We start from the raw sequence: 21,586 nt of genomic DNA on the forward strand, positions 1-21,586 counted from the left end.
AAGAGGACATGTTAGTCAGATTTCCCTGTTTTGGCTCATAGCTTTCAGGGCTCCAGTCCACGATCAACTGCATCAGCACCTTGAAGTCTCAGGGTAGCTGCCAAGTGTTAATTGGAGGAAAACCCGTGGCAGAACAGGATCTTCTACCTCATGGAAAAGAACTGAAAGAAGAGGGTAAAGGCTATAGTTTCATGGTTTCCTGTAAGCACATGACTGAAGTGGCCTGAAGACCACTTCCTGGTCATACATCTGCAATTTCAGTACCCCCTGAGAACATCTTCATGAAGTCTGAGCTGCACACTCGCTGGCCTTGGGGGGAGACACTTCAGATCTCAACTATAGTAAGAGTCAAAGGCCATATTGGTTTTTAAAAACCACACATTGTTTCTAAATGTGTTAAATATAGCTATTAGAGGCATGATAGCTCACATTTGTAACCCCAACACGTGGGAAGCTGAAGTAGGGTCACTATGAGTATAAAGCCACCTAGACCACACAGTGAGTTCCAGGGCTAGGGCTATGAGATCCTAGCTCAACAAAGCAAAAAAAAAAAAAAAAAAAAAAAAAGGATAAAATGAAATAAAAATTAATTACTACATAAAAGCACTTGGAGACTAATATATCAACAGGAAGTAGACGTAATAATATGTGGCCATTATATTTACTGATAACCTTTAGTTTAACGATAGAGTTTATACTTGACACAAATTAATTCTCTTTTACACTTGCATCTCCATGCTGAGAGAAGAATCACAAAACATATTCCATGTACACTTTTGCTTTTTAGATGACACATTATAGTGTTTCTGTGTGCCCTGAATAGGGTATTTCTAGATGACACATTATAGTGTTTCAGTATGCCCCGATGAGGGATTTTTGGTTGATGTTGTTGGATTTTTTTTTTTTTTGCTTGTTTTGTTTTGTTTTGTTTTTTTACTACCTGGAATAGAGGCACTAATTGTGAAGGCTCAGAAAAAAATGTATTTTAAGATTTGTCTAAGTTTGCCAACAGCTCTTGCATGGGTTTGTGGACAGAACTGATGAGTGTGAGTGTCACGCTCACAGAGTTACAGGACAAAGCCATGGTTACTCAAGATGACACTGATGTTGAGGCCAGAGAAAAGTCTATGTCATGGAAGTAAGAGCGCTGGGCTGGAGGCCCAGAGCCAGCAGGTAGTGGGACACCAGTAAGCATGTACTATGCTAGCTGGTATGGATTCAAGGTCTGGGGCAGCCATTCATTTGCTGTGTGGAATAGGCCAACTGCCTAATGTTTTCGTCCTCAGTTTCCTCATCAGCCAGTGGGGATGAAAGTGCCCTGCTACCTCCTGGAGTGGTTTCACGTGCAAAAGTGAATGGCTGCTCACTTTTTGTGAGTCAGTGTGAACGTATTATGTGGAGCATCTATGTTCGAGGGATCTTCTCTGGAAAGGAGAGTACGGTGAGTAATGAACAGCCCAGTAATAAACTGTGGCCATGCGACTTGATGGCTAATGCAGATAGGGCTACCATTTTATTTTCCAAATACTAATAATATCAGATCAATGGACCCAAGTTCATTGGTTAATTTCTTCTTCAGAGCCTAAAAAATAAAAGTGCTACCAACCATTACAGTCTCTATTCGTTGTGTCCCAAAGCCCTTTAATGGTAGTTCTGCATGTTGTGAGTATAGAATCAGATTAATCATCTCAGTTACAGTTTATTTTCCTTCTTACACAGCCAAGTAGCCAAGCAGCTTCGGCCACTGGCCAAACATCATGGTGAAAAAAGGCACAGGTGGAACTTGGCTGTCATGCTCCATTACAGGCAGGTAGTAACCAGCTTGATCCAGTGATATCATGTACTGTTTTCACTTGAGAACGGTGACAAGAGAAGCCTAAACACTGCCAGATTTAATATGACATCCATCCAGGTCTCTCATCAGGATTTTGCTGGGAGAGTGTGGAGAAGGCTGCTTGGGTGGTCATCATCCTGCCTGTCTCCTTTTTCCCATTTCCATCAAGCTGGATGAATCTTCCACCTTCATAGCAGGTTAGTGATGTTGCATAAACTGTATTTACAACTCAAGAATCACAGAACACTCTGAAAACACCCTCCTGATGCTGTTGAAAGAGAGGAAGTAACAGTAAACATCTCCTTCTCCAACCACAGATTTGGGGGCATTACAGATTTCCTTTCTTCATCTTAAGGTCTATCAACTTTGCTTGCTTTGTGTAAGTACAGCTGGAAGTAGCAGATGTATATTGACAGAACAAAGGCTTTCTGATTCTCTATATTAGGAAACTTAATCTGTAATATTTCTCCCACTTAACCCTCCAAATTAAATTCTTTCCATAACGATATCCACAAACACATCAACTCTCCCAGCTTTTGTAACACTCTTGTCTAAGGCCAGTGCTCTACGGGAAGGCAGGAAGTATCGGGGTATTTTTGGTTTTGACGCTAACAGATTTCTATGGTGTCATTGTAACAGGTCCACAAGTGTTCCTCACACATATTCACACCCAAAGCTTACCTTCCTCTCACTCCCTGCAAAGCAGACCAAAATGATTGGATCTCTTCTATCAAATGGTTGAACATTGTAACAGATGCCTATAACCTCAAAGCCATTTTGCTTCTGAGCTTGGGCACAGCAAAGGAGATGCCACAGGTAATTCTGCCATGCAGGACCTAGAAACAAATCAGAAGTTAGAGCTGTAATTTCTGGAGAAGCTATACAGCAGTTCTCAATGTGTGGGTAATATTGGATGTTTACATTACAATTCATAACAGTAGCAAAATCACAGGCATGAAGGAGCAATGAAATAATTTGATGATGAGGAGGGTCACTACAACATGAGGAATTCTATTAATGAGCTGCAGCCTTAGGAAGGTTAAGATCCACTGATCTACAATATTTAAGATAGTGGTTCTTCAACTTGAGCAAAGACAGACCGGTATGACTTTGGTAAGAACAGGTCAAGCAAGAGTACCATGGGGACCTAGTGACATGGCCATAGAGTTTCCTGTGTCAGTTGGGAATAGTGGGGTGTCAGTGGGACAGCTGGCATTTCTAGTTCACTCAGTTCTCTATAGGAAACTTTCTGAATCTCAGAAGTCAGATTTCTGTCCAGTTTACAGCTATTTTACCCTGCTAAAAAGTCATTAGATCTGAAGGGTAAGACACCACTTGGTGGCAAAAGACATTCAAAAAAAAAAATCTAGCCTTAAATTTTATAGATGACCTCCCCTTAAATGACTGATATAAAACTATCATCAAGGTCTACCTGCTTCTGAGATTAAAAGCTGCTGTGCACTTGAAAACTAGGCCCCACGAACTGTTGGCCCAGGGGCTATGAAGTGAACACTGCCCTGACCCTTTACCAAGCTTGAGAGTTGTTCTCCCAGCACAGGGTGCAGACGTAAGTGGACTTGCTACGTGTGTTTTGTTATAGAGGCTCCAAGTCAAGCAAACAGACACAGGGAGGGCATGTCTTAGCACAGGTTGTGTCAGGGGGAAAGAGCACTTCTCTCCCTGCTCTAGCGCCTCCTCGCTCACCCAGAAACACTGAACCCAGTCACTTAGGGACTTTATGGAGACCTTGTTTCTTTTATATGAGAGACGGCAACAATAACCATTGACTCAATGGTACCCATTGACTCAATCCCAGCCTGCTCCCCTCTGAAGAGCTGAGCAGGGACACACTGATGCAAGCTCTGACCCTCTCTCATCATAAAGCTGATTCCCACAGAGAGGCAGGCAGCACATCCTTCAGAGTCAGGGCATCAGCAGAAACTCAGGTGTGGGTGGAAATAGGATTATGACGAACAACAGAATGTCCTCTCAATGCAGTCTTTGCAAAACTCAAGGACTTTAGAAGCTCTGTTAGAAAATGTAGATTAAGACCAACATGTATTCTTTATGACTTTACAATAATTACAACTATTGTAATTGGTTAAATTAGAAATTGCATTTTTAATTTAGGCTTCCAGGTCCTATGTAACAAATGTACATGAAACAAGTGTGTGTGTGTGTGTATGTGTTTCTCTGTGTGTTTCTGTGTGTGTGTATGTATGTCCATGTGTGTATGTGCATGTGTGTGTTTCTTTGTGTGTCTGTATCTGTATGTGTATGTGTGTGTTTCTGTGTGTGTCTGTATCTTTATGTGTATGTGCATGTGAATGTCTGTATGCATGCATGCACACATGAATCCACATGCATTTGCACATGTTTAAAGGATTGTTGAAATAGTCAAACAAATCTTTTAAATGTTATAGTTTCTTCTTTCTTAATCTGATTTTGTTTCTTCTTTTGTCAAATGGGAATGAGCATTCAAGTAATTTTATCGAAAATAGTAATACTCTGCTGCATGTTGTATATTCTTATTGCTTTCTTGCAGTTAACTGAGTTTAAACACTCAGCTCTGAAGCTTCATTGAGAGAAGAAGAGCATTAAAGTATTTTTGTCTGCTGGCATTTAGAGTAATAAAGAAGACACAGAGTTAAATTGATGTTTGCTTCTTTGTAGAAAACCTGTTTTCCTTATCTTTATCGAACTTGCTTGTTTTAATCCAAATGTCTTCTTTGAGTTTGCATGGAAGATCCAGAGTGTGTTCTTTCAAAAGAGTTCTGACTTTAGTAGCTTTTCCATCTTTCCCAGGGCTTCACATAGTAGCAAAAATTATAACAAGAATGGTATCATCTGTCCCGAGTTTTACTATCTTTATTCTCCTTGTTTTTCTCTCATTTTACACTTTCTATGCTTTCTGAGTTTTATTATCTTTCTTCTACTTGTTTTTCTCTCGTTTTACACTTTCTATGATTTCTGGGAAAAAATTTGCCCTCCTTTACTTTACATACAATCAATCAATTAATCATTTATTGATTTACTTATCTATCTACTTATCTATCCATCTATCTTAGGGACGAGGCCATCCTGCAGCAGATGCTCTAGTACTCTAGCTCTTATAACATTTCCATTCATCTTCCAGAGTCTTCCCTAAGCCTTAAATGTAGGCATTGTGGTATAAAGGTACTAGTTGGGGGTGTGCACCCATGGTCAGTTATCTCTGACATGTGACCAGTTCCGGCTCCTGCATTGGCCTTCATGGTGTAAAGTGAAGCTTTGATGAGCAGTGGGAAGTCCCCTCACCTGTGGGGATGTAAGTACTCACATACAATTAGAGATTTCAGAGGTTTAGGAATGTGGCAGCAGCAGATCCTCCTCTAGGGCCCACAGCCTCACCAGCCATGGAGATAGGCTAGATTTATAGCACCAGGCCTGAATCCCCTCCTATTGAGCAGATTTTAAGTTCAGCCAAGTGGCTGTTGGTTGTGTGTAAGTGCAGCTACTGAATCTTTAGACACAGCAATTCGTCGTTCTTGCCTAGCAATTCGTTGTAATGGTTCACCGGTGTCACAGCTGGCTAGGACTATCAGTTGCTTACCTTGTACCTTTCTGTCCATGAGAGCTAATCCTCAGAAACGAGGCTTCCAGATCACATCCAGATTGATCTAGATCTTCAAGGCCTGAGTCAAGAATGTGTGGCATCCTTGGTAAAAAGGGTCTTACTTGCTTTTTCTGGAAGGCACCAAGGGCAAAGGCAATAGCCTATATTGTCTGGGTGGTCTGATGAAGTCCCAACCAATAAATTGATAGGAAGATTTCCATGCCTGACACTAGTCATGTTAGATAGCCTATGGTTTGGGGGAATCGCCATCACCCAAGAGCCCAAACTTTAATAGAGACAATGTAATTTTAACATAAATAATTCCCTACAGCTTTTTCAAACATCTTATTGTTATTTATCCCTTACCCTTTCTTCTTCCTCCATGTAGATTTCCTTGCCCATCTTCCCAAGTAAGTCTCCCCTGCTGACTTTCTCATTTTCCCCTTCCCAGAAATGTATCCTATTAGTCTCCTCTCTGTTGCTCCAATAAACCCACCCCTACCATGGTTCCAGCTTAGTTTCCTGGTTTCTGCAGTCACTCCAGGTTATGCACTCGAATCTAAAGATTACAAGCTAGCATCCACAGACAGGACAGAACATGTAACATATGTCTTTCTGGTTTGGAGGTACTTCCCTCAATATATTTTCTAGTTCCATTAATTTACCTGAAATTTCATGTTTTCACTTTTTTTTTTACAACTATATAGCATTCCATTGTGTATGTGGACCACAAATTCGTTACCTACTCATCATTTGAAGGACATTTAGGTTATTTCCATTTCCTGGCTACTGTGAATAGAGCAGACAATGTGTGAGAGCAGGCATTAAACAATGGCTAGCTTCACATTCATTTTCTATGAGCTTGTCAATAGTAATGTGTGCTATGTAGTGTTCTGTGAGGATTGAGAGAGAAAAATCCCACTCAAGTATCTAGCAGAATGTTGTCCTCCTTTCTCCTCAAGTCTCATTATGTTTTCAGATTTGTTTTTATTTTTAATTGGCTCAGTAATTGTATGTGTTTATGGAGTACAGTGTGACATTCAACATATGTATAAGTTATATGATAATTCTAACAGGAAAATAGGCAGATCAATCTGCAATTGCTGGCCATTTGAGAACATTCAAACTTTTCTCTAATATCTATATTGAAATACTCTATTGTTGTTAATTGTGGGTATCATCCTGTGATATAGACTGTGATAAATTATTCCTTCTAGTCAATTCCACCCCAATGTCCATGAAATCTCCTCTTTATCCTTCTCACTCTAGCCCTTGTTCAATAACCTAATTTTGCCTTTTCCCTCTATGGGTCCAACTTCTAAGCTGAGCCTTATTTCTGGTCAAATATATTTATATATGACAATAAACTTGATTGACCCTAATACACAGATGCCCCACAAAAACCTAGTATTTGAAAAAAATCTTCCACATTTCTTCAAATTTCTGCTAGGTTGCCAAGATGGGTGAATACTTCATTCGTAGAGTATTTGTGTTAAGTATCAATGACATTGATAAAGTACAGATGATCTATAGAACAGCAACCACACTTTGTGTCACTGGAGAGTTAGCTTCTTGTGTTAACAAAACAAGTTAACAAGGCCCCAAGGACAATGCTAGATTAATGATAGAGTGTGCAAGGGCAACATTAGAAGACCAACTTGGATGCTTCTACTGGGGCCTACTCATTAGGAATGAGCTGACCACACCTCTATCATGCTCAATATTCTGAACTTTTGCATTGAAAGGCTTACATCTTATTGACAGTGTCCTTTGCCTTACAGTAGCTTTGCAACTTTATGAGGTCCCATTTGTCAATTCTTAATCTTACAGCACAAGCCATTGATGTTCTGTTCAGGAATCTTTCCCCTGTGCCCATATGTTCGAGGCTCTTGCCCACTTTCTCCTCTATAAGTTTTCAGTGTATCTGGTTTTATGTAAAGGTCCTTGATCCACTTGGACTTGAGCTTTGTACAAGGAGATAAGAATGGGTCAATTTGCATTCTTCTACATGTTATCCACCAGTTGAATCAGCACCTTTTGTTAAAAATGCTATTCTTTTTTTTTCCCACTGGATGGTTTTAGCTCCTTTATCAAAGATCAAGTGACAATAGGTATGTAGGTTCATTTCTGGGTCTTCAATTCTGTTCTGTTGATATACCTTCCTGTCACTGTACCAATACCATGCAGTTTTTAATCACTATTGCTCTGTAATACAAAATGAAGTCAGGTATGGTGATTCCCTCGGAAGTTCTTTTATTGTTGAGAATAGTTTCTGCTATCCTGTTTTGTTTTATGTTTTTGTTTTTTGTTTTTTGTTTTTATTATTCCAACTGAATTTGAAAATTTCTCTTTCTAACTCTGTGAAGAATTGAGTTGAAATTTTGATGGGAATTGCACTGATTCTGTAGATTGCTTTCAGCAAGATGACCATTTTACTGTATTAATCTTGCCAATCCATGAGCATGGGAGATCTTTCCATCTTCTGAGATCTTCTTCAATTTCTTTCTTCAGAGACTTGAAGTTTTTATATTACAGGTCTTTCACTTCCTTAGTTAGAGTCTCATAAAGGTATTTCATATTATTTGTGAGTATTGCTTCTGTAAGGCAAAGGACACTGTCAATAAGACAAAAAGGCAACCAACAGATTGGGAAAAGATCTTTACCAATCCTGCATCCAATAGAGGGCTAATATCCAATATATACAAAGAATTCAAGAAATTAGACTCCAGAAAACCAAACAACCCTATTTTAAAATGGGGTACAGAGCTAAACAAAGAATTCTCAACTGAAGAATACTGAATGGCTGAGAAGCACCTAAAAAATATTTAACATCCTTAATCATCAGGGAAATGCAAATCAAAACAACCCAGAGATTTCACCTCATACCAGTAGAATAGCTAAGATCTAAAACTTAGGTGACAGAAGATGCTAGTGAGGATGTGGAGAAAGAGGAGCACTTCTCCACTGCTGGTGGGATTGCAACCTGGTACAACCACTCTGGAAATCAGTTTGGCGCTTCTTAACAAAATTGGACATAGTACTACTTGAGGACCCAGCAATACCACTCCTGAGCCTATACCCAGAAGATGCTCCAACATGTAATAAGGACACATGCTCCACTATGTTCATAGCAGCCTTATTTATAATAGCCAGAAGCTGGAAAGAACCCAGATGTCCCTCAACAGAGGAATGGATATAGAAAATGTGGTACATTTACACAATGGAGTACTACCCAGCTATTAAAAGCAATGAATTCATGAAATTCTTAGACAAATGGATAGATCTGGAGGATATCATCCTGAGTGAGGTATCCCAACCACAAAACAACACACATGATACACATTCACTGATTAGTGAATATTATCCTAGAAGCTCAGAATACCCAAGATACAATTCACAAACCACATAAAACTCAAGAAGGAGGAAGACCAAAGTGTGGATACGTCGATCCTTCTTAGAAGGGGGAACAAAATACCCATGGAAGGAATTACGGAGACAAAGTGTGAAGCAGAGACTGAAGGAATGATCATCCAGGGACTGCCCCACCTGGATATCCATCCCATATACAATCACCAAACCCAGACACTATTGTGGATACCAACAAGTGCTTGTTGACAGGAGCCTGATATATCTCTCTCCTGAGAGGCTCTGCCAGTGCCTGACAAATACAGAAATGGATGCTCACACAGAGGGTCCCCAGTGAAGGAGCTAGAGAAAGGACCCAAGGAGTTGACAGGGTTTGCTGCCCCATGGGATGAACAACAATATGAGCTAACCAGTACCCCCCAGAGTTCCCAGGGACTAAAACACCAACCAAAGAGTACACATGGTGGGAACTCATGGCTCCAGCTGCATACATAGCAGAGGATGGCCTTGTGGGTCATCAATGGGAGGAGAGGCCCTTGGTCCTGTGAAAGCTCTATGCCCCAGTGTAGGGGAATGCCAGGGCCAGGAAGCAGGAGTGGGTGGGTTGGTGAGCAGGAGTAGGGCAGAGGGGATAGGGGGAGGGAGTTTTCTGAGGAGAAACCAGGGAAAGGGATAGTATTTGAAATGTAAATAAAGAAAAGACACTAATAAAAAAAAAACAAAAGGCTTACATCTTAGAATGCCCTCCATCCAAGTAATAAATACTCATGGCAATTCTAAGTGTGGATTTTAGCCCCATATCAAGAGTCACAGAAGCAAGCCATAGTGCCTCTTTTCACCTTAGTAAGACACTCTTGACCCTTGTCCTTTGAATGTCCTTTTATGACAGGCTTTTTGCCCTGTAGCCATTGGAAAAAAATTTCACACGGACCTACAGAAATGAGTCTGAACAAAAGAGCCTTTCAAAGTTCCATTTGTCATTGTCATTTTACACATACAATACAATGTTAGGATGTATCCTTTATGTCTAGTCACAGTTCTTCATAGCTACCCACTTCTTGTACCAGACAGCATAAAAATATTTTTCTCTGGTCTCCAGGTCTTCATTTTGTGAAGGCTGATGTGTCTTATAGAACTTTGGTTAAATAAAATTTATTTTGCTTTTCTGCTGCTAATCTGTGTTTTGCTACTTAGGTGCCAGCCACAGAGACACTGTTACTTTTACTCTACTCCCCTACAAGACTAATAACAATTACAAATACAGACAAAATACAGGAAATTTTCTATTGAGGGAACCTCACTATGCTGTATTTATCTATACAGGTATTCAGGAATATTACAGGTCCACTGAAAACTGCATGTGACACTCACAGTTCATGTAACATCCCAGAACCTCAGAGGTCTTGTCCGGAAAGTGAGTTAACAATGTTACACTCATTTATGAAGAGTGAATAATTATGTCATCTGAAACAATTTCCTGGGCACTGGAAATGTCTGATTTTAAACATGTAGTTGTGCCTAGTGTTATACACTCAAGCAACCATGAATGCATTTGCTGAACTGTTACTCTCACTGAGAAGTTTAAGAAATTTGAAGTTTGATAATATTGAAATCCTGTGACTATCAATCTTAATCATCAGTAATTAAACCCATACTGCATGAGATAGCATGGCTATCTCATTTTTCATGACAGCAAATTCCAATTCAGGAAATTCTGATGGTAGTACTGAGTCCAGGTCTCTAGCATAGCTATTTTTGCCTCACAAGAGTGACTTCTATGCAAATCTCAAAGAGCTTTGATCTGGATTAAAATCAGTCCCACTATCTTCTCCATCCCTTTTTTCTAAACAATAATTCATCGCTGAAACAAATTATCTCCCATTCTGCTAGCATAGTCTTGCTAGAGCCCTCTGCCCTTCTTTTGTTTCAAATAGAGCTGATGCCACAATATCTGATTTGATTAACTACAATGTCCACTCAGCTGCTTGATTAACTGCAGGGTCCACTTGCCCTCCTGAGTAGCAAGGACTTCCTGATAGCTACAGGATGCAGCTAGGCTGTTTATGCTCACATCAGCGGTGAGTCCTGCTTCCCTTGGGGATGAGGGAGCTGTTATTGCAGCAGAGCAGGAACAGAAAAAGGAGAGGAATCCTTCCTTTGTTTCACTCCAGACCCCATGGGCCATACCAAAATAAATCACAGGTTCTCCATCCCTACTTTAGAGAGAGAACCGAAAAATCACAAGAGAAATTGATAAGCTTGCTGAACGTCTGAGACAATCTTCCTGTTCTATTAGAAGAGGCAGACAAAGAGAACTGTTCAAGATACTGTTTCCTGATGACAAATGTAGATGTTTCATTTCTAGCCTATTTTCTCTACAGGAAAGCTCAACCCTTTCCAAAGTCAAGAATTTGCTGTATCAAGTCACCGCCCCCACCCCATTCTCATTTTGCTAATGATGGAGGCAGCTACTTGGGTTGGCTGAGATTCAGGGGGATTTGGCACCTTTACTGCTGTCATCTTAAGCCAAACTTGAGGGCTCATATTCTAGCTTTACTCTTTGTAATGGTGTGACTTGTGACAAGTTAGCTGTCCTTCTTGAGGGGTGAAATCCCTTTTTGTTCACTATATGGAGAACTGTGTAAAGTAGGTCACAGTACACACTACAAGGCTAGGAGTGGCTCATCCTTAACTACTCCACGAAGTTAAAGTTGAGATTGGAATCTCTTGTCCTGGTACCTACAGGCAACATTTCTTTCTCCTGCTAAGCCTCAGTAATATTTGTGAAAGGCTATAGGCATGATAGGCCCCAACAAGACAGGGTAAACTCACAGTGGGTGTGAAGGATAGCATAGGGTGAATGCAATAGCACACATCCTTTCATGGCTGCCTGAGATCAAGGCAGGTCACTCATGATGATGAGACTGAACATCCTGTTTGGTTTAGAGTGGTATTCTCTGCACTTTTTCAAAGGGGGTGGAAAATGATTGGCTAAATTAAGGTATGTAAGTGAGAAATGGGGGACAGAACTAGCCTTTGCTGAGTGCCTAGCATGCGGCAAATATTGATGGACACTGTGGCATTTAACTCACAGAATGGCTCAGGAAGCTGTATGTGAATCCCATTTCAAAGAAGAGAAAATGATTTCTGGAGAGAATGACTTGTCTATAATTGAAAGTGGGTGTCTTTGGGGGGTTAAGCTTTAAATTGAAATCTAAAATCCAAGTCTTTGGGACTTGACAAGCAGATGCTACAGAGTCAATGCCAATTGTCAGGCAAGACTCTCCAGGCCCACAATCGCAGATATTCCTCATCAGAAAGCCTTGTCTAATGTTTCACACTCTTTTCAGTGACACTGACACAGTAGACAGATCTGGGGAAACTGGCTGCTGGATCAAGCTTGATTTTGCATACCAGGCACCCAGCTAATCTCACTGGCCATAGTTACTTAAGATACTAGAAAATGAAACTGTTCTCGTGGTACATGTCAGCACAGAGCAGTGCACAGGTACTTTTGACACAGGCATTCTGCATTCAGTATAATCCAGGATATTTGTCTGTCCCATGAGTCCAGGAATAGAGGGCAATAAAGTAGTGCAACAATCAGGGCTCCCATTATGCCAATAGGAGGACGAATGCTACACATGGTAGAGGGGCTAGAGAGGTAGCTCAGTGGTTATTAGCATCTGCTGCTCTTGCAGAGGTCTATATTTCTGTTCTAAGCACCCACACTGGCAAGCAGCTCACAACTACTTGAAACTGCTCCAGGATGCTCTCTTCTGGCCTCCATACACACACACACACACACACACACACACACACACACACACACAAACACACACACGGGGGGTGGGGAAGAGAAGAGAGAGACCTACACACCTCTAAATAAATAAAAGAGCCATATATTTGCATACCCAGATGCAAATAGAAAGGAGTGGACTTGGCTCTTTTCCTCAATTTATAGTGGAGATGCAGAACCTAAAGTACAATGTAATCACTTCTCCGCCTTTTGGCTAAGATCAAGTGAAGAACAATGTAGGAATGATCCTTGTGGAGTTGTCATTCATGAAGGTGACTCAGAGGCTCAAGGGCACAGCAGAAGTGCCTGTCAGAGTTCTCCAAAATGGAAAACGTTACTGGTGATTTAGCCACAGTCAGGAGTGAAGGCTTTTTCTGCTAAGTAGTTACAGCTCAAGTATTTGTTCGACAACATGCTTAGTCCTCTTATTTCTTTTTCTTTTCTCTTTTTTTCTTTTTCTTTTTTTTTGTATCTCTCAGCATCATATTTCTTTTTTTAAGGCATTTTTTATTAGATATTTCTTCATTTACAGTCAGAATGGCTAAGATCAAAAATTCAGGTGACAGCAGATGCTGGCGAAGATGCGGAGAAAGAGAGAACACTCCTCCATTGTTGGGTGGAATTGCAAGCTGGTACAACCACTCTGGAAGTCAGTCTGCTGGATCCTCAGAAAATTAGAGATAGTACTACTGGAAGATCCAGCAATTCCTCTCCTAGGCTTATACCCAGACTCCAACTTGTAATAAGGACACATGCTCCACTATGTTCATAGCAGCCTTATTTATAATAGCCAGAAGCTGGAAAGAATCCAGATGTCCCTCAACAGAGGAATGGATACAGAAAATGTGGTAGATTTACACACTGGAGTACTACTCAGCTATTAAAAAGAATGGAGTTACGAAATTCCTAGGCAAATGGATAGATCTGGAGGATATCATCCTGAGTGAGGTAACCCAATCACAAAAGAACACACATGATATGCACTCACTGATAAGTGGATATTAGCCCAGAAACTTAGAATATCCAAGATACAATTTGCAAAACACATGAAACTCAAGAAGGAAGACCAAAGTGTGGATACTTCATTCCTTCTTAGAATGGGGAACAAAGTACCCATGGAAGGAGTTACAGAGACAAAGTTTGGAACTGAGACAAAAGGAAAGACCATGCAGAGACTGCCCCACCCGGGGATCCATCTCATATACAACCACCAAACCCAGACACTATTGCATATCTCTTCTTATTTCTTACTCAGTTACTCTGTAGTCATCTAATATTCAGCAGATATTCAACAAACTTTCTGTTTCAGGTTATGGATTAGAGAAGTGACCAGTGAAGTGTCTGTCCCTACATGATATACCTTCTAATAGGGGAAGCAAACAAGTAACCAATGAAATGGTAAGGTTATTCTGGCTGCACAAAGTGGTACACACTTAAAATCTCAGCACTTGGGGAGGTAAAGTAAGGTAAGAATTGCTGAAATACAGAGCCACAAAAGATTTCAAATGACTAAGACTTAGGAAGAAAATACAAGATGATTGATGCTGATGGATGCATCTGTTTGTGTTTTACTCAAAACATTTTTCTTGATATGTGTATGTTACCAACATTTTTTTGTTTACTTATTCTCTCTCCCCTCTCCCTTCCCCTTCCCCCCCCTCTCTCTCCCTCCCTCCCTCTCTCTCTCTCTCTCTCAACACAGGACTTCATTGTGTAGCCAAGCCTTCTTGCCCAGAACTCACTATTTAATTAGGACTAGCCTTAAATTTGTGGCAATATTATTGACTTTCCATGTGCTGCAATTTCTCGTGTAAACCATCACACTTGGTTTGTTCCTATTTTAAAGGAAACAGAAGAACAAGATATGTATAAGATTTATATCGCTTGATAAACACAGTTTGACATTTGAATAACCAGTATATACTAACTGCATTTTGGACGTTCAGGATTTTTCATAAATTGTATCCTCAGGCTGGTGGACACCCTGGAAGTTACAAAACTGTTTTTACGAGCGGTGCATTTTGAGTGGATGGAGGGTTAACAAGAGAACTTATTCCTAGAAGTGGAGCGAGCGGCAGGAAAACCCACTCTCCAGCAGTAGATCATTCCTTCTGGTGCTCCCCAAAGCCACCTCCTCATTAACTAATCATTTTCAGTTTAAAATACCTGCATGCACCTCTGCGATGCTCCAATAGCCAGTCCTCAGGGGGATTACGAGCCAGATTGAACATCTGGATTTTACAGCAAATCCTAAAGGTCACCAGATTTGGAGTGATGGAAATGGATGGATAGATGGGGACAAGATAACATGAAGCCAGCAAGACAAACTGCTCCTGCTGGCCCGGCTGCCTCCAAGAGCTCGGGCGCATCAGACCACATGGAAATCTGCTAAAAGATGAATTGTTACACGACTCTGGAAAAAGTCAATGTTTCCATTTCTTTCTCTCCCATTTGGCATTTTGGAGCCTGCTGTTAGGATTCACACTGAGTTTTGGCTTGGTTTCTAGGGACTTTTCTCCCTCCTCCGATACTGTTGAGCTTAAAGAAAAATAGCACAGAGAAACTCTAAGAAGAAAGGAAATCATGTTCCAGATGGTCTTAAGAACTCCAAACTGACCAGAGCCCAGGGAAAGACCTTCCGTTTATAAAATGTGGATCATCTTGAAAGCCGTGACTGACAATTTGCCCCCATATGCATAAGCACACACCCAAACGTGTAACTGAGAGTATCTCCAGGCTTTCATGAAGCTGTGTCACATCTGTCCTAGCTTAGAGGCATCATGGAATCTGACCTATGATCTCCCAGTTCTGACACTGCTCAAAGAAGTGAGACATGCTCATGTTCACTGGTAGAGAGAAATGTGCTTGGTGAGAGTGGGATTTCCCTCCCTGTTCTTAATATATCGTTTCTGGAAGGACTTAGTGCTGGTGAATCTCGGTTGTCAGCTTAACACAGCTGGGAGGAAGGAAGCTTAACTGAGGAATTGCATCCATCAGACTGACCTGTTGGCAGGCTCATGGAGCATTTTTTTTTGATTGGTAATTGATAGAGGAATGTCTAGCCCACTATAAGTAGTACCATTCATAGGCAGGTGGGCCTGGACTTTGTAAGCCAGTTAGTTCAATGTGATCCTGGAAGCAAGAAAGTGCTCTGCCATCCCTCCATGGTCTCTGCTCGAACTCCTCCAGTTCTCGATGATGAACTGTAACATAAAAATTAAAAAAAAAATTCTCTTGTCCTTTAAGTTGCTGGTGGCCAGTGTTTTAGCATAGCAACATAGAAACAAACTAGAACCCAGGTAAAGCCTTGGACTCTGGGAGAATTAGCCCAGGATAGTCCTTAAGAGAACGAGGAGTCCAGAAAGTTGCATTTGTAGTGTATTTAAACAAAATAAGGAGTAAGCTGTATTTATTAGAATACTTGGGACATACACAGAATGAAAGAATGGATACCATGAAGTGGGTAGGGGCTGTGGTTCAAATCCTGCCACCATCTCCTATCTACCTGTCTTCTTTACTTCATCTTCTCTGAAAGTACACATTTTTCTCCTCCAAGCAGAGGATGTGGCCATGGGCAGCTAAACAAGGACCCCATCATGAAGAGAAGAACATAACCTTTCCTGTTGATTCCAGTTAGAACATACTTTAGGGATGTGATCTCAGGCGTTCAGCCTGGGGTCCAGATTTGTTCCTGACTGATGATCCAGTGTATCTCATTCTGATGACTGCTCAGCCTGGATTCCTCAGGAACAGGAGGTTATAATGGGTGTAGGGAAATAAGAACCACTATGAAGAGAATCTGTGGGGAAGGACATCAGAGCACACATGCAGCACTGGTGCAGCTGGGAGCATGTCTCACTGGTAGAGGTGGTCTGTATGCTCACAACTGAATCTTCAACAGCATACCAGTCCAAGACAGGCTGTGTGTTTTCAAGCTAGATAAAGATTTCTCATGGCACATAAAGTAGGGCATGAATGGTGTTTCTGTATGGGAAACTATTCCAACAGCTCTGTCCTGTGGGTCCCCCTATGTGTAGGACATGGATCTCCCTTCAGTTGGTGGAGCATAGCAGGCCGACTCTCTCCTCAAGCTTTAACACCTCTCATTCGTTCATCTACTGACATTTCTCCCTTGCTCTTTGCATGGCTAATACGTTGGCATCCTTCAGGGCTCTGTCCCTGGAAAGTCTTCTCTGAACATTCTGTTTGCAAGCCTCTTTCTATGAACCCTCATCAGAGTACTTTAGTTTTTTTGTTTGTTTGTTTGTTTGTTTTTGCTACTTTGCCAATTCATGATTGATATATTTGTCTACTTACTTAATTATTTATTCTGGTCTTTCTGATCTCAGGTACCACACCAACTCATTCTTCATTATTCTAATGTCTGTGAATGTGCCCTACTCAATGAAAGGGACTCTGTGGGTACTTAGGAAAGAAATGGCTACATAGATAGATAGCATACATGTCCATATGAGTACAGTAGTAAGTGAGGAACATAAAGAAAAGATAAAAACCTAAAAAGGTAAGGGTTGTGAAGTTGTGAAGGTGAGTTGTGAAGGATATTCAAAAGCACCTGTTAAAGGACCCAAATAGAGCTCTGTAATCCTAACACCAGAGGGCGCTGTGTTCACAGTATACAGTGGCCCCAGGGCACTGTGTTCACAGTATACAGTGGCCCCAGGGAACCATGTTCATAGTATACAGTGGCCCCAGGGCACTGTGTTCACAATATACAGTGACCCCAGGGCACTGTGTTCACAATATACAGTGACCCCAGACTTTGAAGTATTATCTAGCCCAAGTCTCCCACAGTACACAGCCACTCAGGAACAAGTGATCAATTCTAGAAAATCACAGAGCTCTGGGCCACCTTGAACTTGAGAGCAGTGCTTCTTAGTCAGTCTGTGATAAAGAAAAATGTTCATAAAATTATTTATGATCCATTATTCACCAAAAACTCAAGTAACCCAAAATCTTAAAATGCATTTCTAGGAGAAAAAAAAAATGAGAAAGAAAATGAGAGTGGGAGGAACAGGACAGGTAGTGTCTTTCCTTATAATTTTGCAGTTTCTTCAGCATAAGATTTAAAGTATTATTTCCTTGATTCCCAAGGGTGTGAGGTTGAGATGGTCCATGGTAAACCGTTTACTTAGGAACCCCAGACACAATCACAGGCCTGGGTGTAAGAGTTGCCTTCAGCTAGTGAGAAGAGGAGACAGAATAGTGAGTTTCTCAAACCCAGTGAATAAACAGCTGAAGCCTCAATACAGCCCTAAGCTCAAATCCACCCATTTCTAGTGCAGCATCCTGTATCATGTGAAGAGCAGCTATTCCTTTATTCCTGATTCTTTCATTTATTCACTGAACATGATATCAAAGTGTCACTGGTGATGAGTCAGTTTGAAACACTAAGAAGCCAAATGACAGACTAGCTTCAAACTAGGGCTGAGGATTTTAGAGTCTGTCTGGAATGGTGAAAACATTCTGGCAGAGAGAAGGTCGAGGCCACTCTGGTCACTCTTGGGCTGGGGGGGAGACCTGTCTGGGCAGGACAACTATGTCGGGGTGGATGATCCAAGTGAAGCAGGAGAAGCAAAGTCAAGATGCTGGCACAGTGGACATGATTGGGCAGGAGGATGAGTTGTCCCTGCTGCAGCCAAAGCTTGTCTGGCCACCTTTACTGGGGTGAGGGAAGGAAACCACAGGCCCACCAGGAAGCCAGTCTACGACCATGAGACCATGTGTATGGGGGTGGAGAGAGACAGAGGAAAACTCAGAAATGAGAATCTGCAGCTAGGAAAGCGGGTGCAAAGAAACATGGAAATGCAAGAAGCTGGTAAAGGAGAGAGCAGAAGGCAGGCGGCATCTGTGAGCTCAAGGACAGGAGGAAGGAAGAAGGCGGAGGAGGCGGCAACTGCAGTCAGGTTCTCAGCAGCACTAAAATTGTTCCTGCCACTTGGCAGGAGTCAGTTCAGATGTCTTGGATCCAACTGCCTCTCCTTGTACTCATTCAGATAACTGTCAATTGGTGAGGCTCATGGACCAAAGGATGCTTGGCAAATAGCCTTTCTCTCCGTGGTGGTGATTTAAGCCCTCAATGTGTTGTTTATGGAAGTAATGACTAAGGCAACGAGTTACTCCTGCCAAACTGGACCGTAAGACATTTGGCGTATCTGATTAAAAGTTTATGGAGCACAGTTTAAGTATACCTAATCTGTCTTAGAAAATATTAACTTAGAGTTTAAATGAATAGACGGTGAGTACTATCACTCCATCTTCAGGCATCTTTGTGGCACTCGCTTTATTATCGACCGCTGTAGTAGTGAAAAAGAAAGAGTCCTCATATCATAGGAAACCTTGCAAATTTCTAAGCTTATTATGCATTTGATTCCTTCAATAAGTCTTCAAAACAGAATATGCAAGAGATTGTCATTCTAATTATTCTCATTTTGCAGAAGTGAACATGAGGCTCAGAGAGCTACAGAACTTTAATTTATCCATGTCACATGATGTGATCAGTGGCAGTGCTAAAGCCAGGTCTCTTAAACAAGGCTGTTCTTACCACAGATTTCCATACTCCAACCTAGACAGCCCGTGGTTGTATGGACAATTCTGGAATGATAACGTGGTGCTCATGGCATTATCTTCTCCTGAAGACTGGCTGGAAGACCTTTCACGGACACAGCTGTAGAACCACTTTGCTCTAACATCCCTAGATCTTAGAGCATCTATTAGCTGAAAGAGAGTAGCAGTTGCTCTATCAAAATAAAGATTGTAAGGTGCTATTGTCAAGCAGAATGCAGAGTGCTGAAGGATGAAACAGAAGGTGGAGGGTGTGATTAGACGCAGAAAAAAAAATAACACAGAAAATCAGTTTTCTTGAGATCCTCTGAGAGAAGTAGGGACCCTCAGTGTGCACAGGAGGAAAGAGGAAATGAACGCACACTTAGAACACGGACCCTAGGGCATGTCTTTCTGGAAGGCAGAAGGAAAGTTGAGCATCAGATCCCACCCTGCTCTGTGTCAGGGACTATGCCCAAACTTTTAGAGGGGATATTCAATCAATGAGTTCCTTTCCACCCCTCACTGTACACCAAACACAGCTATAGATGTTAAAGATGCTCAAGTAAATAGACAGACTAGAATGACCAGAAGATTCACCTCCTCCCCTTCTGGTAGTTTATCAGGGAAAGGTAAATCTTGGTATGAAGCCAAAACAAGTGGTCACAGGTCTCTGGATGCTCTGCCCTTCTTGGGAGGTTTCTATTCTACACAGTTGCTCCTGTCTACCTCACAAACATGCAAACTACAATAGCCCTGGATGCCTTCTCTTCTCCAGAGCCTATTTTCTGGTAAACTCAACCTAGGTGCTCTTCTTTATAGGACACTGAATTTTTGGTGACTATGGATGTAAAGTCAAGCCTATGCATAGCAATTCCCCCCGCCCCAGGAAATTACAGTTCATACGTAAATCTCACCATGCTCACGACCTATGTGTCTATGCCTTGTGTATAAAGCTCAAAGACCCTCTTCACATAAAATAAGCTTGCCTGTGGCCAGGAAGGTCAATAAGCATTTAAGTGCAATATACTATGCCATTCCATCCTACTGACTTTGTCCTAATTGAGCAGGCTTGAACCTCTGCAGGTGACAGATGTCTTTCATTCCCATCCATAATATGCTGGACACAAAAGCAAGAATCCCGTCCCTGTGCATATCAGAGCCAAAGGGCTGGAATCTTGTCAGGAAAACTTTGGGAGCCCTAAGCCAAAGGTCTGTTAATTCACGATACTGCAACAAAATTGACTCTGCTAGGGTCCTTGGGAGAGTTACAGATGACTTCCTTTTAAGAACCATTTTATTTACTTACTTATTTATTTACATGGTGATATTAGGGAATCAAACCTAGGGCTTTGCACATACTGGGCAAGTGCTCTAGCATTGAGCTACATCCTCTGGGCAACCCATTTATAGACTCTTTGAGCCAGGATGGCAACCTTACTCCTACTCCGTGCAAAGAATGAAACAAGGAAGCTACAACTCTGGCCAGTGAAGGAAGAGTTTACACAGACAACTGGGGAGAGGGAGCTGCAGATTCAATTATTTATATTCTTCATGTTTTTTCATTGTGGCCTCTTTGCCTGGTGTTCTCACCTGCTATCACTTCTGTTAGCTACACAGGCTGATAAAGCTCCCCCATCCTTTAGCCCCAACTGAGGTCTTTTCCTTTGAACAATGCACCCACACATTCCTCTCAGCCACTTCTCAGGTATTTCCACATGTATTCCAGGGATCCAGAAAATTCCCCTTATCTTCATTTTCAAATTTCGCTTATATAACCACCATCTGTCTGGCTTCACAGGCTAAAAATCAAGAATCAATCACTTCCAATCTTTCCCTCACCCGTTCTTCCTTCAACCAATCTGTCACTAAGTCCTGCCAAGTCTTGAGTCTCACATTTCTGGCCCCATAGCTCCCTCTCTGTCCCCCCTCTGTCTGAGATCCAGCCCTAGCCCTTCCAGCTCGTATTCACAATTTTCTGACTGACATTAAAGAGAAAAGATTGTATGTAGATGCTGAAGTCATTATGAAAGTTGTTTTTCAGGGTGGGGCATTCATTACAGGCTATGTAGGAAGGAGCAGCCATGGCATGGAGAAGAGCTTGTTATCTGGATGTGTCTAGGACAATGGAGAGTGGTAGGCAAGGAGCAGAGTAGGGATAAGTTACTAAGTCGAAGCATCAGGGGGAAGGGGAGCCCTGGCTAAACAGATTTGATGTGATAGTTGTGCACAACAGGGCAGGAAGGTAAGCTAGTGAAGTTGGTGCATGTGAGATTTTATCAGATATCAAGGATGCTTGAACATCATAGTGAGCATAACCAGCAGGATTTGTACTTAAAATTTGGACCAAATGAACAGCCAGTGGGCCAAATAGAGAGTTCTCTCCCATCACCTTTCACCATTGTTCCAAACACACACACCATGATCTTCC

General features: G+C 41.6%; 1 long non-coding RNA gene across 2 annotated transcripts in view; it reads right to left on the reverse strand.

Moving 5' to 3' along the window:
• Positions 1-2,526: 2,526 nt before the first annotated feature.
• LOC147003975 (uncharacterized) overlaps positions 2,527-21,586 on the reverse strand; it is a 70,738-nt gene continuing 51,678 nt past the window's right edge. For both annotated transcript variants that reach the window (XR_015047628.1, XR_015047626.1), the window contains one exon: positions 2,527-2,670. This is a non-coding gene — a long non-coding RNA (uncharacterized LOC147003975). The remainder of the gene's footprint in view (positions 2,671-21,586) is intronic.

Source organism: Mus caroli, unplaced genomic scaffold (assembly GCF_978045245.1).
Source record: "Mus caroli unplaced genomic scaffold, Mus_caroli_1 scaffold_7, whole genome shotgun sequence".
NCBI lineage: Eukaryota > Metazoa > Chordata > Mammalia > Rodentia > Muridae > Mus > Mus caroli.